At 31.5% G+C, this 18,027-nt stretch overlaps 1 long non-coding RNA gene across 1 annotated transcript; it reads right to left on the bottom strand.

Annotated features, from left to right (window-relative positions):
* Positions 1-12,382: 12,382 nt before the first annotated feature.
* On the bottom strand, positions 12,383-17,731 carry LOC148229065 (uncharacterized). Its single transcript, XR_015811445.1, has 2 exons — positions 17,229-17,731; positions 12,383-17,188 (listed from the first exon to the last, which is right to left on the bottom strand). It is a non-coding gene; the product is annotated as an uncharacterized LOC148229065 (long non-coding RNA).
* Between the last annotated feature and the right edge of the window lie 296 nt (positions 17,732-18,027).

Below are 18,027 nucleotides of genomic sequence, written 5' to 3'. Positions count from 1 at the left end.
ACTTCAATTTAATATTAATAATTATCTTAGTGAAAATTAAAAAAATATATTAAATACTTATAAAATTATTTTAAAGATAGGGGAGGTTTTCACTATGCAAGACATTGGTATACTATTTAATATTATACTGATTGCTTATGAACATATAACTATTGTTTTAAAATACTATATAGCACAAATCAAAAGTTTACAAGTTGTATCGAAAGTCGAGTTGAGCTCGAGGAATTCGGACCACTTTAACTCTAAGGGTAGAAGCGAGGTAGTAGTTTTGGAATTTCTGGAAAGTCTTATATTTATGGCGATGGTAATAATAAATATTCTTAGAATTGTTATCTCTATACCAGTGATTTTCCATACTAATGGCGCTGGTATTAAGGAATGCTTTCGTGTTAAGTTTCCTAAAGTTTGTTATGATATTCTGGTGCATCGGTTAGGAGATAAGAAAACAATTTTCTTGTTTTGACACATAAGCGTGTGACTTTGCAGCTAAATAGACGCCGGTACAGCATAGTCTGAGAGTCTTGGCGTGATCTTACTGTGACTTCCTAATGCTCTGCTACAATAAAAATTCAGATATTTAGCAACACACCTTAAAATTTTAAAGCCCATCAAATAAATAGCTTGAGATATGACCGATTATGGTGATCGATAACTAAATTAACGTTAGAGTGAGTTTTTATGGCAGAGGTAATGTGTTTTTGAAATATTTGTGATTATTATGCAACACTGGGTGTCATGCCCAATTTATTTTTCATTGTTGACGGCAATCTTCATATTATATGGCAATGCTTAAAGCCATTAATTATAATTTGCGTGAAATTTAAATTCATCATGCACGACAACATTATTGTCGTCTTGAATAATTCAATTTCATTGTTATAAATAATTCGCCGTTTTTGGGATCTCTAATATTTTTTTTTTAATATTTGTGCTGGGTACTGAGAATTGTTTAAATCTAATATGTACAACATAACTAGATTTAAATGAATCATAACGATAACCATCAGTGAAACTAGGAAAATCTAAGAAAACATTATCTGTGATGATCAATCTAAATTTTAATTATATAATAATTAATTATTTCGATTTAAATTTGAGACCTAGCATACATTGAAAAATTCAAAGGTTTATATATTTATATAAGGATTTAAATATGCGCAGATTGATATTAGAAAATGGCAATTTTAACTTACCGAATAGAATGTTGGTTAAATGTAATTGAACGCGCGTCTATGAGTGCGACAACCCTTACCGCTTTATATGACAACATTTACGGTGTGCTCGACCAATGTTTCCCCAAAAAACGAGACCGCATGGGCTTTTAGTTCCTTTCCACTAGGTATTTATTTTTTCACTGTAAATAAAAATATTTTAAACATCTCGTTTTTAAATGTAGTAATAAATGTAGTAATAATATATATCATTAAGTAATTTTATTTAAACCCAAATTAATGTTACGAAAAAAATATATTTTAAATTCTGAAATAAAACAAATAATAAATAGTCTAAAAAAATACTTTAGTAATTAGACATTAAAGTATATTTCTAACTGGTTTTATTTGAATCAATATAAAGTTTGTTTCTATGTTTATATTTTTCTATAGACCGCAATAACGGCAAGTCTCCTTATGTAAATTTAAGCTGTTTGTTTCTATTCATTAAGCAGTACGTTTCCCAATATTTTAGGTAATGTCATTGAATTAACATTAGTTATTTTAAAAAAGGTTATTTTATAATTCAATTACATTGGTTTTATATTTTGAAAAATATGACCGTATCATTTTAATATCAATTACGTAATAGATGTAAAAATATGATCTTGTGATTTCTATAGTTATTGACACAGGCTTGCAAAAAACTACTTTTTAAAAAAAATAATTTTGTTAATTGATTTTTGTGGAATTTTTATTGCTGATTCTAAAAATTACTTTTTTTTCTATCACGTAAAGTAATTTTACAAAATGATAATAAAAGAATAAAAAATAGCGCAAAATACAATTTAAAAATATTTTTGTTTTAATGTAGACACTTAAAATGTTATGGAAATACACAAAGTTAAAAACTAAAATTATTAAAAAAAATATATATTTATGAGTCATTATAGCAACGTTTTCCTTTACCCTTCAAATTTATAATTAAATATTTTGCTTAAGCGCTTTTGTAAATTTGCTGAGGATCATTCTTTTTCAACATCCAGCAATAGTTCGCTATCATGTTCACATTCCATCATTGATATAGCATTTCCGTTATCTTTATGTCCTGGTGAAATCTTTCACCTTGCTCCATGCTAACTGTATTCAAATGTGGATGGAAGAAATGTACTTTTAAGCTTATGATACAGCCCAAGATCTTGAGTTTTCTCAAAATATCTTTAACAATATATTTTATTTTTATTTCTAAAAAAGCTGGTTACAATAAAGCAAAATGCTTTGCCACGCCTCTTTCTCATTTTTTTTCATTTTTGTATCGAAATTTTCATCCTTCATAAGTTTTATGATGTCGGGTTCAACAAAAATTCATTTGAAAAAGTAGGGAATTAGTCACAGAGATACTTAAAACTTTCTGCTTCTTTCGGCAAAGCTTTGACAAATTGTTTCATTAGGCCCAGATTAATGTGAAATAAATGGTGAAAGTAGTACTATTTTTTAAATCAATAAGGGATTTTCTCTCAATGTATCTGATTCCAGGCTTTAATGTATTTTTATTAACATACTTTTGTGATATAATGCTGCTTTCTGGCACGACACAGAAAATATAAAAAATTGTTATAAGCACATTGTCTAAGAGTATTGCTTTCAGACTTATTTTTGAGGAATTAATAAAAAGCCTACAATCGTTAGGTTTGTATATGTTGAAAGCAACTATGAGTCTGCAGATTTTTTAGAAAGATCTATGTGTCAGACTAAATCATTTAACTTGATATAGGTGAAAAGTTTTGGATCATTGCTGCCAGGATCATATGAATCACTACTATGGTTATCGCTTGTTTGGGACAGTGTTTCGAAATATTTTCTAATGTCTCTGGAGAGGTAGGAAAAAGTATTCCAGGTCTATGTGAGGCAGGGCGTATTGTTGATGGACAGTTAGAACAATAAATCTTCTTTTTGTTCTTTAGATAGTACTAGAGCAAAAGTAACAGTCACCATTATGATTTTTTGGCTCTCCCCAATTCATTTGTGTACCAAAGCAAAAAGAATGCTTTTTATAATGAAACCACTACCTTGGTTATTTTATATAGGGGGCTCAAGGCTTGCAACTTTATGCCAAAATAAGCAAAGTACACTTTTTACACAAAACGTTTCTTTGTTTTTTTTTTATGTAAAAAAACAATACGGTGAGTTACCAACCTCGGGAAGCCATTGTCGTTTTAAAAAAAACACAAAAGTTTCAAAAAGCGTGGAACATTATGACAAATGTACTTCATAGTCTAGATACACACTGTAGGTGGACGAAGGGACCGGAGAGACACCGAGATAGAAGGGAAAATGTGTGGGAGATGGGCTAACATACAGACACAAACAAGCTAGTGAACTGGTTTTCACTAATTTTGTTGTTGTAATTATGCTAGTTTAAACTTGTTTGGTAGTACATGCTTTTGATTCTGATTTGTACTTTCTTTATAAGTGTTAACACATCTAAAATAATTATTCAATATACTACAAATGTGTATGTATTATACATAAAAAAATATTTCACTGTATTTTTCGTTATACTGAATATGAAAAAACTGTACGTGATCATTTTTTTATTTTTCCAGAGAACTTTTACATCGCAGGCCTGTGTAATCATTGTACTAAAGAGAATTGGTTTACATTAAATTATTATATGGTTACATTTATATAAATGTCATTTTTATGAGTTATTATTAAAGGTCTTCGAACCTCGCCAAATCTAAAAAAAACATAAAACATTAAGAAAGGCAAAACGCTTTAGATAAATTTAAAATAACGTATATTTTGCTTATTTTATTTGTAGATTCTCTAAGATAAAAAAAAACGCGTTACGCGTGAAAAATGCTTAACTGGCTTAATTTAATGTCGACGTGTATACTTTTTTTGGGTAGCACTACTCCCGTTTATGTAACCAAAATGTAAATTTTGAAAACGACCTTTCAGGTGAAAGCGACAATTAGCGGTCGAACAAAGATACAAAATTGTAATAATGAGAGAGGGTCGCAGTGGTTAATGATTTACGGAACACTCTGTATGGTGCGTTTCGCCAACGCGGCTACAAATCTTCTCAGAAACAATACTGTAGTTCCATTAAGGAAATGTCTCAATAAATTTTATTTTATGTACGTGGAGGGGGTAATAGAAATGTGCCGAGTGAAAAATGTTTTTATTTGCGCAAAATTGTGTTGTTTACTCATTTAATTATAATGTCTTTTTAATATATATTATGTATAATATAATAAAAATAACATTTGTGCCATTTTGGAATACCACAGAAATTCAATCTAGGTCCTATGCTCTTTTTGCTCCTTATTAACGATTTATATGCGGCAATTATTAATTTATATGATGATGATCTGAAAGTGTTTCAGAGAATTCATTCTTTTAATAGAAAGTAATTAAGACTAGTATCACATTGTCAGATTTTTTAGATTTCCTTGCCCGATGGAACTCTCTTATAATTTAGGCAGAGATGTTTTAAGCAGAAATACTTGCGTCAAATACTGGTAGTGATTGGGGTTAAGATATTCTATGCATATCGCCAAATTTGCGATAAGGCGTTGAATATGTTAATTGATGTTATTAAGAAGCCTATGTATTTATTATGTATGTCTATATCAAAGATTTATCGCCCTTCTTCTGTAAGTTAACAAACAATAAGATGCAAATTTTTATGTATCGTATTCATAAGACGATGCAGTTGCTTCTTGGAATTTACCGGTTGCTTGTGTGCGTGCGGTGTAGTGTGACTATGTATTCAGTTTTCTTGATGTTTTTCATTTCTCGAGAAGAACAGTTCTTATTTTCATTTTACGATTTCGGCAAATAAAAATATATATGAAATTATATATTATGTGATAAAATTAATGCAAAATTTTTATATATGTATATAAAATATTTTTACTATTTTTATTTTTATAATATATTTTTGCCAGTATACAAGTATGTGAATTTTAATATACATTGTTATAAAAACATATTGGTACATTATCAAACATTATTCTAAAAATAACCTTTTGAAAAGCACACACCATATAAAATGTAATCTCTTGCCAGTGAATTCTTTCTCAATTAATATGAAACATGTTATTCTGCAATTACTCTCTTAAAAATACTAAAATAAATTTATTTTACAATTTTCCTTAAAAATTGTTTTCAGATTCGTATTGTTTTTGAGTTCGACGAATTTGTTAAATAACGTTGCATAATCAAATCTCAATGATGCTAGTTGTTCAATATTTTCCATTAACATTTCTTATTTTTTCTTAAATCTTAAAACCTGGTGTTAAACTCCTTACATCTAAATGCTCATTTGCAAGTTTGCATTGAAAATAGTTGCATAGTCTATACGTGATAATGAATTTCTACTAATGGCGTATGTTACTAAATTTCAAGCTAATGAAAAGCTCATTAAAGAAATACTCTTAGCCAGAAAATTAAAAATTAACACTAAAGGTGAAACGATTTATAAGAAATAAAAAAATATTTATGAGGAAATATATCCCGCTTGAAAATATACTAGCTTGTGCAATCGATGATGCTGCTTTAATGGATGGAAAATATCGAGGATTTATCGCATATCTGAAAATTTGATGTGCCAAATATTTTTTGCATACACTGCGTAATCCATCGTCAACATTTTGTTGCAAAAATGTTGGGAGGGCGCTTACACACCTCTCTTAATATTGTATTAAAAACAATAAATTTCATTAAATCAAGTTATTTTCGAGGAAAATGGGTTTTTGGCGGTAGTTATGAGGAGCAGGAAAAAATATATGGGATGGTACTCATCTATTTTAGGCGTGCACAATAAATGTTTATTTGTATATTATTTTTTATCAGAAAATCTAAGTCATAATGGTAATATTTTTAATAAAAAAATATATGTTTCATTCCAGTAACTTAACATGTTACACATTTTACTGATTCAAGCTGAATATATTTGAGTTATATCGGATTTACTAAATCAAGCATACATTTCCACGAAATTATTCACGCTGTATTATACTAACGCTTATCCAACATGACTTTTCACTCGGTCGTATCAATGGAGCCGTTAATTCGCCGCTATAAAAAGGCTTTCCATACCATTTCGCCAAAAACATTTCCATTTCTCGTCGAAAGCCTCTTCGGGTGCACTAGCCTCGGCTAAGTGCACATACGCAGATACAGGATGTCCCTTATTTATTCTGCGTTCAAACACGCTTCGATTCGTATGTGTGTTATACATACGTACATATATCACATCCATTTGCGGAAAACGGATTTACGGAATGTAAAAACGGATTTTCTAGAGGAAGCGAATTCGCGACGTGGGAATTTACGACGATGATGTCACACGTCGAAAATTTAATCATACGTTTCGCTGGGAGGTATAATCTGGGTTAAAATTTAGTGATGAAGCTTAGCTTAATCAAGATGCTACATTGTAGCACAATATTAAAGTCATACATATTTAAATTATTTATATAATATCATGTTTTATTTCATAATAACACAGAGTCGACTTTAGAATGTAGCACTTAAGGCTTATGAAATAATATATAATCTTACATTGCATTAAGATGCTGTAATTTAGCAAAATATTAAAGTCATACTCTATTTTAGGAGTCGGAAAATTTGTTTTGTAAAGCGATGGATCATAATTATTTTAGCAAAATTACCCTTTGAGTCATTCGTTCCTAAAATTATTAATATTATGAATAAATATGTCTATATAATTTTATATATGAAAAAAATAATAAGTACATTTCTTGAATTAATATCAATTAAATTTCATTTTATTATAAAAATTAAACTTCAATAAAAAAATCATAGATTCAATAAATAAATAAATATATTTAAAAAAAATATTTTATATTTTTTAAATGTCTATAAAATAAAATTTATTTAATACAATATACATCTAGAAAGATTTATTATAAAAGAAATAATTTTTTTCATTTTAATAAATTTAATGATTATCTCAAGAATATTTCCTTATTGTTCCTGAAAAATTAATACAGAACAGACTTTGAAACGTGCTGTTTTTGCCTATATGACAATTCTTGCAGTACCCATTTGTCATTTTTTCATCTTTATTATGACTTCCAGATGTCGTTTAGTGGTTAAAGAAAAATACTGTAGGTCTGCTTCCACGGTGTCTTAATAGTTTTTTGTTTTAATAACGGCGGGTCTTCTAACTGGCTCATTTTAAACCTTATTGTCACTAGTAAAAAAATCTCAAAATAACGCTTTATGCCTGCACTACTCTCTGGAAGTTGGCCAAGGTTGGTCAAGGACGGAGAATATAGTGGGTCGAGTTTGGTTCTGTCCGCTCTAAAATCTCTCGGAAGTTGTCCGAGGTTACCGAGAACGGGAGGTAAAGTGGGGGTAATTCAGTCGACTTGGTCAGCTTTGAGCGCTTTTTGACAAACATTGTCGGCAAAAAGACCGAAGTCGGAGCTGCTCTTTCGAGCGCGAGCGGTGAGATACTTCCCCTTTCGCTCTCTCGCTTGTTAAGTGACGAGAGTGAGAGAGATAATGATATGGTGTTTCGCAAACTGAGATAGAACGAGTAACTCAGTTCAGTTTCAATATGCGTAGGCGTCCTATGGTCAGCACGCACGTCGAGCGCTGCATCGTGGTTACGTGGTCAAGTTATAATACCACATGCTTATCGGGGACTTCAACAGACTCTTACTGACATCTTTGAATATTTTAGGGCACCAAAAGGGATTAATTATATTTTTGATAGTATATTCTTCTAGCAGATATCGTTATTATATCTTTTTTTAATATAAAATGAAATAATTAAAAAATAATCAGTGGTACTTGATTTTGTAAAAAAAATCATTTCGAATATCCTAATGTATTTTCCTAGATCGGTTTATATAAATGTCACATCATAACGAATTCTTATTTAGAATCGATGGCGACAAATTCTAGGATAGTCACAGATGTGGTGTTCGTATTCTGAAGTATCATTTTGATCGGCAGTCGATCGATATATCTGATCCAGCTAAGTGCATTTCTAATAATTATAAACAATATTTAAGGCGAATTGAAGATTTAACAATACATAATAAATAGGTATTTTAAATTAAAGTCAGCCATACTTTGGTTGTTGATACCTAAGCACGTATTTTGTTATATCTGTGTTGGTGCGTATTTGAGTAAAAGTAAAAGAAAGACATGTACTTGTAAACAGAAGTAGAATAGTTTGACTCCCGATCACCCACCCTATTTTCCAGTCCTTGCTCTTACCGATTTTTATATTTTTCGATCGATTCAACACTTCCTAGATGGAAAAAAATAAAATGCAGACGATGTAGAAAGAGAGCTATCAAAATATTTTAAATCAAAGCATCTAATATTTTGTACTAATGGAATTAAAAAATGACCTAGTAGTGGGAGAAAGTTATATATTTAGAAGAAAATTATATTATATCACTGATTTGTTACTGTTGTTTATTAAATGGAAAAATGTTTAAACTTAATTTAAGGGTAAGTTTGCCTCTTTAAGAGAACATCAAACGCATCAACTATTCAAAATCAACCACTAGATTAACGAGAAAATTTCACCCGCTTTATAATTGAAGATTCCTCTATCGCCTATCCCGCATCCGATGCGGGCTATGGGGAATTGCCGACCGAAAAGCATACCAGCCGTTCTCAAATTTGGATACAAACACAGACAAGGTCACTAGTCTTAATGTGAATTAAATGTGACAAAGTATCCCATTTGGCGAATATCGCGTTTCCACTTTCCATTAGACGTCGACTGATGCCGCCATCAATCGCAAACCTCACAGATTGGTATCGAACTTTGGGATGCTGGAAAATCGTAGAGGATGTCCGGTAGTCCGAGGGAAAAAAGAGGCGACAGCGCTGCCGATAACATCTTTTTTTGTTTCCGGGCGGCGAAGATGAATTGGAGTTTCGAAAACGTTGGGGACAGTCAAAGCTTTGGTTTAAAAGGTAAAATCGTGTTAGGGTATAATGACTAAAAAAATATGCGTTGAAATAGAACCTTTTTATTTTTTATTATATTATTAGTGCTAGATGTTCTTTATTATTGATTGTGTTTTCTTTTATATCTTGCTTTGAGCATTATTAATTCGAGTGACTTTCTCGATTCAGAGTTTTATCTCAAGTGTGTGGTCTAATCTTAGCCAAGAGCATGAACAGGCAAATTTCGCTCCGCGAGACTTTGATTTTTAAAATATGCTCTAAAACGGAACAGTCTACTGGCAACTTAAAGAATTACCCGCATGTAGTGCTCCTATTGCTTCGCATTGATTTGTAATTTTACTGTGCCCCGTATAACATTTTTAACGATGTTTTGTTTCCATTTAATTACCTGTGGATATTCGTCTTGTCTCTTTCAAAGCCAGAAAATAAGAGATTAGTAGACTTTTTTGTAAAGTAGAGTGGAGTGTAAATTATTTTATTATCGTATCATGTTTATGTGTATTGTGCGATGACATTATCTCTACTAAAATAATACAAAATACGTCATCATTACCTGACTAAGCACCTGACACGATATTTAAAAACAGTCAAAACATGCTTAAAACATATTTTTTTTATCAGAACGCATTATTTTCTATAAAATAAAAAAGCTTAGGGGTAGATTATTTATTAACAAATAAAATATAGACATTCACTGATAATGAATTAATAAAGTCGTGTATGAACTTATGCATTTGTATTGTTGTATTTTATATAAAAAATCAATATAAAATTTAGCATATATTATTTAAGGCATAATACAGGCGGCCCTCGACTTTCGCACATAATTGGTTCCTGAAAATGTGTGCGAATGTTGAATGTACGAAAGTCGAGGGAAGTAAAAAAAATTGAAATTGTGTGTATTTTAAAATATTTATTTATCAAGTAAATATAAGATGTTTAAGAGGCGTTTAAGTGGGGTTTGCGGGTGTTTCCTTTGAAAAGTTATCAAGAGTTAACTGTTTTTCACTATTCTTTTTCTTTTCTTCATATAATAGTATTTTATAGCATGCTATGTTTTTATTGTTCGCCCCGCGCACTTGAGATATGCGTTCTCCATTGGGATCACAATCTTCCATAATATTTGAAAATTTGTCAAGGTGCGTGAAGGCTTCATTCATATTTTTCATTGTTAAAGAGTTTTCCAAAATAAACCTGTCTCATCTACATTAAATATTTGGCTGGAGGAATAGTCTACATTTTCAATAATTTTGGATAATTAGGAAATAAATTCTTTTGCAGCATCTTTATCTGCATCAGCCGATTCTCCGCTAAATTTAATATTATGAAAAGAATACCTCATTTTAAGTTTGTAAAACCAACCGTTACTTGCTTGAAAACCCGTGTTAAAATCATTTTTTAATCTATCCTTCCAATCTTTGTGCAAACTAAGAGCTTTTGCTTGAATAATTGAAACATCTTTTTGATGTTGGTCATCGATCTACGATGACAAAGATTTTCCATTTCATCCATGTTTTTTTTTTGCTGTGTTTTTTTGGAAACATATCATTAAAGATTGTGGAAATATAACTTTATTTTCCACAAGTTTGAACGTATTCTTTAATTAAATTTTTATTTTGCAAAATTGAACATATCGTAGACCTGTTTGTATCATACGAACGTCCGATTGAAGCAAAAGATTCAGCGCTATCAGAACGTTTTTAAAAAAAAAATTAAATTAAATTTTTTTTTTTTTTTATGTGCGAAATAGCGAATTGTGCGAAAGTCTAACGTTCGAAAATCGAGGGCCGCCTGTAATATGATTTTTTTAAATTAGATTTTTGCAAAATAAATTTGAAAAATAAATTGCTTATAAATATATCATAAAAAAATTCATTTAATCTTTCGGTAAAATAAATATATGCTTGTCTGTTTTTCAAGTTAAATCGAAGATCAAGTTGAACTCTTGAAATTTATGTTACTGTCTGTCTCGGTCGATTCGGCGTAGCTCCGCTTCGAGCGAGTTTGACTAAGCCCTCGTTGTTTCAAATCTTGCAAATATACCCTTGAGATTTTTAAAAATATAGTTTATTAACAATAATAATTTAAGCAATATAATAATACACTTAATAAAAATAGTATTGTTTGTAATGCATACAATAAACTAATAAAAAATAGTTGTTCTGGATTTAAGTTCTTGTCTAAAAAGTTTGAATAATGTTACGGAAAATCGTATGAATATGAGTGAATTTAGTAGGGCCGTTTGCTGACTTATAAACGCTTAAGAATTGCGAGAAATTTAGTTTTTGGTACTCTGAACAATATCTTGAATCTTGAGATGCGTATATTAGAAATCTATAATACTAGTGACTAGAGTCTCCAATTACTCGAACCATCAACTACTCGAGTATCGAATATTAAAATTTTAAAATACTCGAGTACTCAAGTACTTTCGAGTATTTACCAAATGTACCAAAATAGCTATTATTCAAATTCGTGCACATATAAATAAATAAATAAAATACTTAGTATGTTAATTTTTACAATTATTTTAACTTCACGAACATACTTTTTAAAAACAATAATGCAAAAAGTGTCTCGAATTTGTTATAAATATACAGATAATGTTATCACTTAAATATCCTTTTATATATATTATTTTATTATTGTTTATGTTATCGTAGGATATTTCTCAATTTTTATGTAACTGTATAAATAGGCCCGACCCACTGGTAAAAAGGAGAATCAGAGTGGGATTTGTGAACGGAGGCCGAACGCTAGACGTTGTTTCGACTGTAATTAATTAATTCAAATATTTATTAGAGACAACAAATGAAAATAATAAAAGTTTTTACAATAAGTGAATTAGAACATTATTTTTTGCTCCTTTATGACAAAAATAAAATTGGTGGCAGCGGATGGGATCCCGACACTCCAACTGAAGAAGGAACAACAGAAGTGCAGCTCCTGAAACTACGGAGTTAGACTTTCCAGTCTTTCAACCGGGACCCGAACAAAAATTCACTTAAATCGTCAAGTCAAGAAATCTCAAAGAAGATCAAACGACTGAAAATCAACATCGCCTGTGGGTCCACCACCAAGTTGATAGAAGACGTAAAATCTTCGATTTCCATACCAAGACGAGTAAAGCAGCCATACGGACATCTGCGTGAAGGAAACTCCCGAGACGAGCAGCCTTCGATTTCAAACGAAATACGTAGAGAGAATCAACAACTTCCCAGAAGAAACCTCGTTCGAGCAAGAGCCGCGACAGCAGCAGACTCAGAAAACGAAGACCTTCATACCAGCACAGCCCCTCAGAAGACTACATTCCGCACGAGCAAAAGCCGCGACAGCAGCAGACTCGGCAGACCGAAGATTCCCTGATTGAGCGAACGCAACGACGAAGGAAGTTCTACCCCTGAATCCAGCAAGATCTCATCACACCAGACAAGATGTTCAAGAACGTCGTAGTACTGTGAGTCTATCTTTGCTATATTTTCGGGTTGTCCAAATTATTTACATACCGATACATTCTGATCTCATATTAAACTACACATAACACACATACATAACCACATAATCAAAAATGTCTATTCCAACATCTCCAATAATTAGTAACAACTCCAATCATGGATCAATCAATTTATCTCTCGATACACTAATGAAATTCATACCTACCTACGATGGAAATCAAAAAGATCTCTATCCTTTTATTTACGACTGTGACACAGCGATAAACCTCTGTTCCTTAGAACTAAAACCAATTTTACTAAAATACATAATTCATAATGTCACAGGCAAAGCTAAATATTCCATAGCGAATTTTCAATATGATTCTTACGAAGAATTTAAAGAGTTTTTAATCTCCTCGTTCGGAGAAAATAAACATTCATCACAACTAGAATACGAACTTAGAAATTGTAAACAAAAACCAGGAGAACCAGTCATAAATTTCATCCAAAAAGTAGAAATCTGTACTAACAATTTAATAGGATCGATAAGGCTATCAGTTACAGATAAAAAGGAAATATTCGGACGTATTAAACAAATAGAAGATAGTGCCTTAAATACTTTCATATTCGGATTAAATCCGGAACTCTCAACTCCTGTTAGACTTACGAAACCTAAAACTCTTTCAGAAGCTTCTAATACAGCATTAGAAGAAGAAAAGTTTCTAACCGCATTCAGAGAAATGCATATCAGTTCACCCTTAATATGTAACATTTGCAAACGACGCGGACATAATGCTTCTACATGTCGAAATAATAATAACCGATTTCCAAGATACCAAAATAACTACAATAACATAAATATCAAAGAGGAACGAAAAATAAACCAATTTAGCGCGAGTAAAAATCCATCAAAATTCTGTCGTTATTGTAAAAGGAATAACCACACGATTGACGAATGTAGAATTAGAATATATAACAATGAAAAATACGGTAAAAATCAATCTAATCAAAGTCGCGATCATTTAAACTCCAGGAATTCCGAGACAGCTGCCGTGTCCCGGAATATAAAAAACATTGAAGGCAGAATATTAACATTGAAAAATACAACCGCTTTTGTAACTTTAGATTGTTATCAAGCAGATAGACCTCTTAAATTTCTTATCGATACCGGAGCGGATATATCAATCGTAAAATTAAACTCATTAGAAAGTGAAGATATAGTCGACGAATCAATAAAAGTAACCCTTCGTGGTATAGATAATTCTGATAACCCAACAAAAACATTAGGAGTTATCAAACTGACTTTCCCTTTCGATGAATATATAATTCGTCATAAAGCTCATATTATCGCACCTAATCAAACAAACATTCCCTTGGACGGAATATTAGGAAACGATTTCTTAAAATCAAACAAGGCAATAATAGATTACGAAAATAATTACCTACTCGTTAGAGATAAGAGACTAAATATTCTACACCATTATTCTGATAAACAAGTTACGTTAAACCCTAGAACTGAAACAATAGTTTTATTAAATGTCTTAAATCCGGAAATAAAAACAGGAATCTTGCCTGAAACAGAATTACTCCCTGATGTCTATTTGTCGCGAGCCATTACTTCTGTAAATGAAAAATCCCAAGCTTATGCTACAATACTTAATTGTAGTGATAAAGAAGTAAAGCTGACAAATACTAACATAATTCTAGAACCATTCGACGAAACTAAAAGTTTCCTTTATTTTCAAAAAAGTGACAAAATAGATATAACACGTAACGATAGAGTAGTGCAACAACTTCGAGTCGCACATCTTAATAAAGAGGAATCCCATTCTATTATATCACTATGTTCTGAATTTAATCGTGTATTTCATTTAAAAGATGATCCATTATCCAAAACAAACACGATTTCCCACGAGATACCGATAACATCGCAAATCCCCATCTACACTAAGTCATACCGATACCCCGAGGTACATAAAAAAGAAGTTGACAAACAAATTACAGAAATGTTAGACCAAAATATTATAAAACCCTCATCTTCTCCATGGTCAGCTCCACTATGGGTAGTCCCCAAGAAAATGGATGCTTCTGGAACTAAAAAATGGCGGATCGTGATAGACTACCGCAAATTAAATAACGTAACTGTAGGTGACGCATTCCCCTTACCCAACATAAGTGAAATACTAGATCAGCTAGGACATTCAAAATACTTCACAACCCTAGATCTCGCTTCAGGATTTCACCAAATTCCAATGAATGACAAAGATTCAGATAAAACGGCATTTTCAACCCCAACGGGTCATTATCAATTTTCACGTATGCCTTTTGGACTAAAAAACGCACCAGCGACTTTTCAACGATTAATGAACAGTGTACTAACTGGATTGCAAGGCATTAAATGTTTTGTGTATCTGGATGATATCGTGATTTTCGCAAATTCTATAACTGACCATACGAACAAACTTCGCGAAATCTTTAAACGACTAGATAAACATAATTTAAAACTACAAGCAGATAAATGCGAGTTTATGCGCCATGAGGTAGCATATTTAGGACACGTCATTACTCAAAACGGCGTCAAGCCTGATCCTTCTAAAATATCTTGTATAAAGAATTATCCTAAACCGCAAAACGTTAAAGATATCAAATCATTCATAGGATTAGTAGGATACTATCGAAAATTTATTCTCAACTTTTCTAAAGTCTCACAAAAACTAACTATCTTATTAAAAAAGGACGTATTATTTAAATGGACAAACGAACAAGAAGACGCTTTTGAGACACTTAAAAACGCATTAATTAACGAACCTATATTGCAATATCCCGACTTTACAATTCCTTTCACCCTGACAACTGACGCTTCAAATTCTGCTATAGGGGCAATCCTATCTCAAGGAACCCTAACCAAAGATCTTCCGATAGCTTATGCTTCTCGCACACTCAACAAAGCAGAAATAAATTATTCCACGACTGAAAAGGAATTACTCGCAATAGTATGGGCATGTCAACATTTTCGTCCATATCTATATGGACGAACTTTCCAAATAATTACCGATCATCGCCCATTAGTCTGGTTAATGAACTGCAAAGATCCAAGTTCACGACTTGTAAGATGGCGTCTCAAACTTGAAGAATTTGATTATACTATTTCATACAAAAAAGGAAAACAAAATTGCAATGCTGATGCATTATCACGAATAAATATAGATCCGATAGCTAACAAATTAGTATTTCTTAATATAACAAAAGATAACCAGATACCCAACAGAGATAAAGAAATCAGTATTCCCAATGACAAAAATAAAATAATTGTACCCAAACATGATCAAATCCATGAAATCTTAAAAGAATATCATGACTCTATTATAGGAGGACATGCAGGTTATAATAGGATGCTAAATAAAATAAAGTTTAAATTTAAATGGCAAAATATGCACAAAGACATCGCAAATTATGTGAAACAATGCGAATCTTGTCAGTCAAACAAAGTATACCGTCAAAAGATTAAGCAACCCATTGAAATAACCACAACTAGCGAATGTGCATTTGAAAAAATCTCATTAGACATAGTAGGACCATTACCCCTAACCGAGGATGGCAATAAATATATCCTAACACTACAAGACGATTTGACAAAGTATACACAAGCATATCCAATACCAAATCATGAAGCCGAAACAATCGCAAGGACATTTACTAGCAATTTCATATGCCAATACGGCGTTCCAAATTCAATTCTTACCGACCAAGGTAAAGAATTTACTTCCAATATTCTAAAAGAAGTCTCAAAATTATTTAAAATACGGCAAATCCAAACTTCAGCATATCACCCAGAATCCAATGGAGCTTTAGAGAGAAGTCATAGTACCCTCAAGGACTATCTCAAGCATTATATTTCTCCAGAACAAACAGATTGGGATCTTTGGATTCCCTTCGCTATATTCAGTTATAATACTACTCCACACACTGCAACGAAGTTCACACCATTCGAATTAATCTTTGGTAATTCACCAAACTTGCCGTCAACCTTAACCAAAACTGAATTTAAATATACTTATGATTCCTTCGCCGATAATTTAAAATTAAAATTATGTAAATCGCGAGAAATGGCTAGAGAAAATTTAATTAAAGCAAAGGCAAAAACAAAAGAAAATTTTAACATTGACAAAAGGTTACGAACATTTAAAGTAGGCGACCAAGTATATCTAACCAATAACGCAACAAGATTAAATAGATCAAAAAAGTTATCACCCAATTTTAATGGACCATACGAAGTTGTAAAAGTAAACAACCCATTAAATATTACAATTAAAATAAAAAACAAAATAATTAAAGTCCATACGGATAGAGTAAAAATAGCTCATTAACGATTCAAATTCATTCAGAACCTACGAAGTTAAGGATGATATTCTCTTTTTATTACTATATATATATATTTCATGTATACATTCCAAGTAGTCCGAGTTATCAAACTTCGAGATGAACCATTCCAAGTAGTCCGAGTTATCAAACTTCGAGATGAACCATTCCAAGTAGTCCGAGTTATCAAACTTCGAGATGAAACATTCCAAGTAGTCCGAGTAATCAAACCTCGAGATGAACCATTTTAAGTAGTCCGAGTATTCAAACCTCGAGATGAACCATTCAAAAGTAGTCCGAGTATTCAAACCTCGAGACGAACCATTCAAAAGTAGTCCGTTCAATATACGTTATCAAGATATTTAAACAACTGTAGGCTAATGACAGCTGCAGTGTATATATATATGTTTTCACAATAAAATAACTTATCACACACACACAACTCATACATTCACCTACAATTCTAAATTTTGTACATTACAACAGACAAATGGATAACTCGAATTGTGGCATAGATTGACCAGTGATAATAATTGTTAACATGTATTATATTTTCGTAAACAAAACGCCACTCGTATGTTTACTCTTAACGGGGGAGGTGTTATAAATATACAGATAATGTTATCACTTAAATATCCTTTTATATATATTATTTTATTATTGTTTATGTTATCGTAGGATATTTCTCAATTTTTATGTAACTGTATAAATAGGCCCGACCCACTGGTAAAAAGGAGAATCAGAGTGGGATTTGTGAACGGAGGCCGAACGCTAGACGTTGTTTCGACTGTAATTAATTAATTCAAATATTTATTAGAGACAACAAATGAAAATAATAAAAGTTTTTACAATAAGTGAATTAGAACATTATTTTTTGCTCCTTTATGACAAATTTAATATTACTGCTAACCTTTGGTTTTATTATTCCCGTTATGGAAAAAACCCTTTCCGTTGCTGTTGATGTTGGTCTTATTGTCATTAACGCGTTGGATAAGGCTTCTAATTTATATCTGTTCGCTTTTTATAGATATAACATTTTTTGAATTCTCTTTTTATGTTCTCTTCTATCATTCCCTTCTCTGCTTTTCTCTTATTTCGACTATTGACAA

The sequence above is a fragment of the Plectrocnemia conspersa genome, unplaced genomic scaffold (assembly GCF_051122295.1).
Source record: "Plectrocnemia conspersa isolate PC_06_02 unplaced genomic scaffold, ASM5112229v1 ptg000011l, whole genome shotgun sequence".
Lineage (NCBI taxonomy): Eukaryota > Metazoa > Arthropoda > Insecta > Trichoptera > Polycentropodidae > Plectrocnemia > Plectrocnemia conspersa.
The sequence above is the reverse complement of the archived record's forward strand: the minus strand, read 5'-3'. Positions and strand labels throughout refer to the sequence as shown.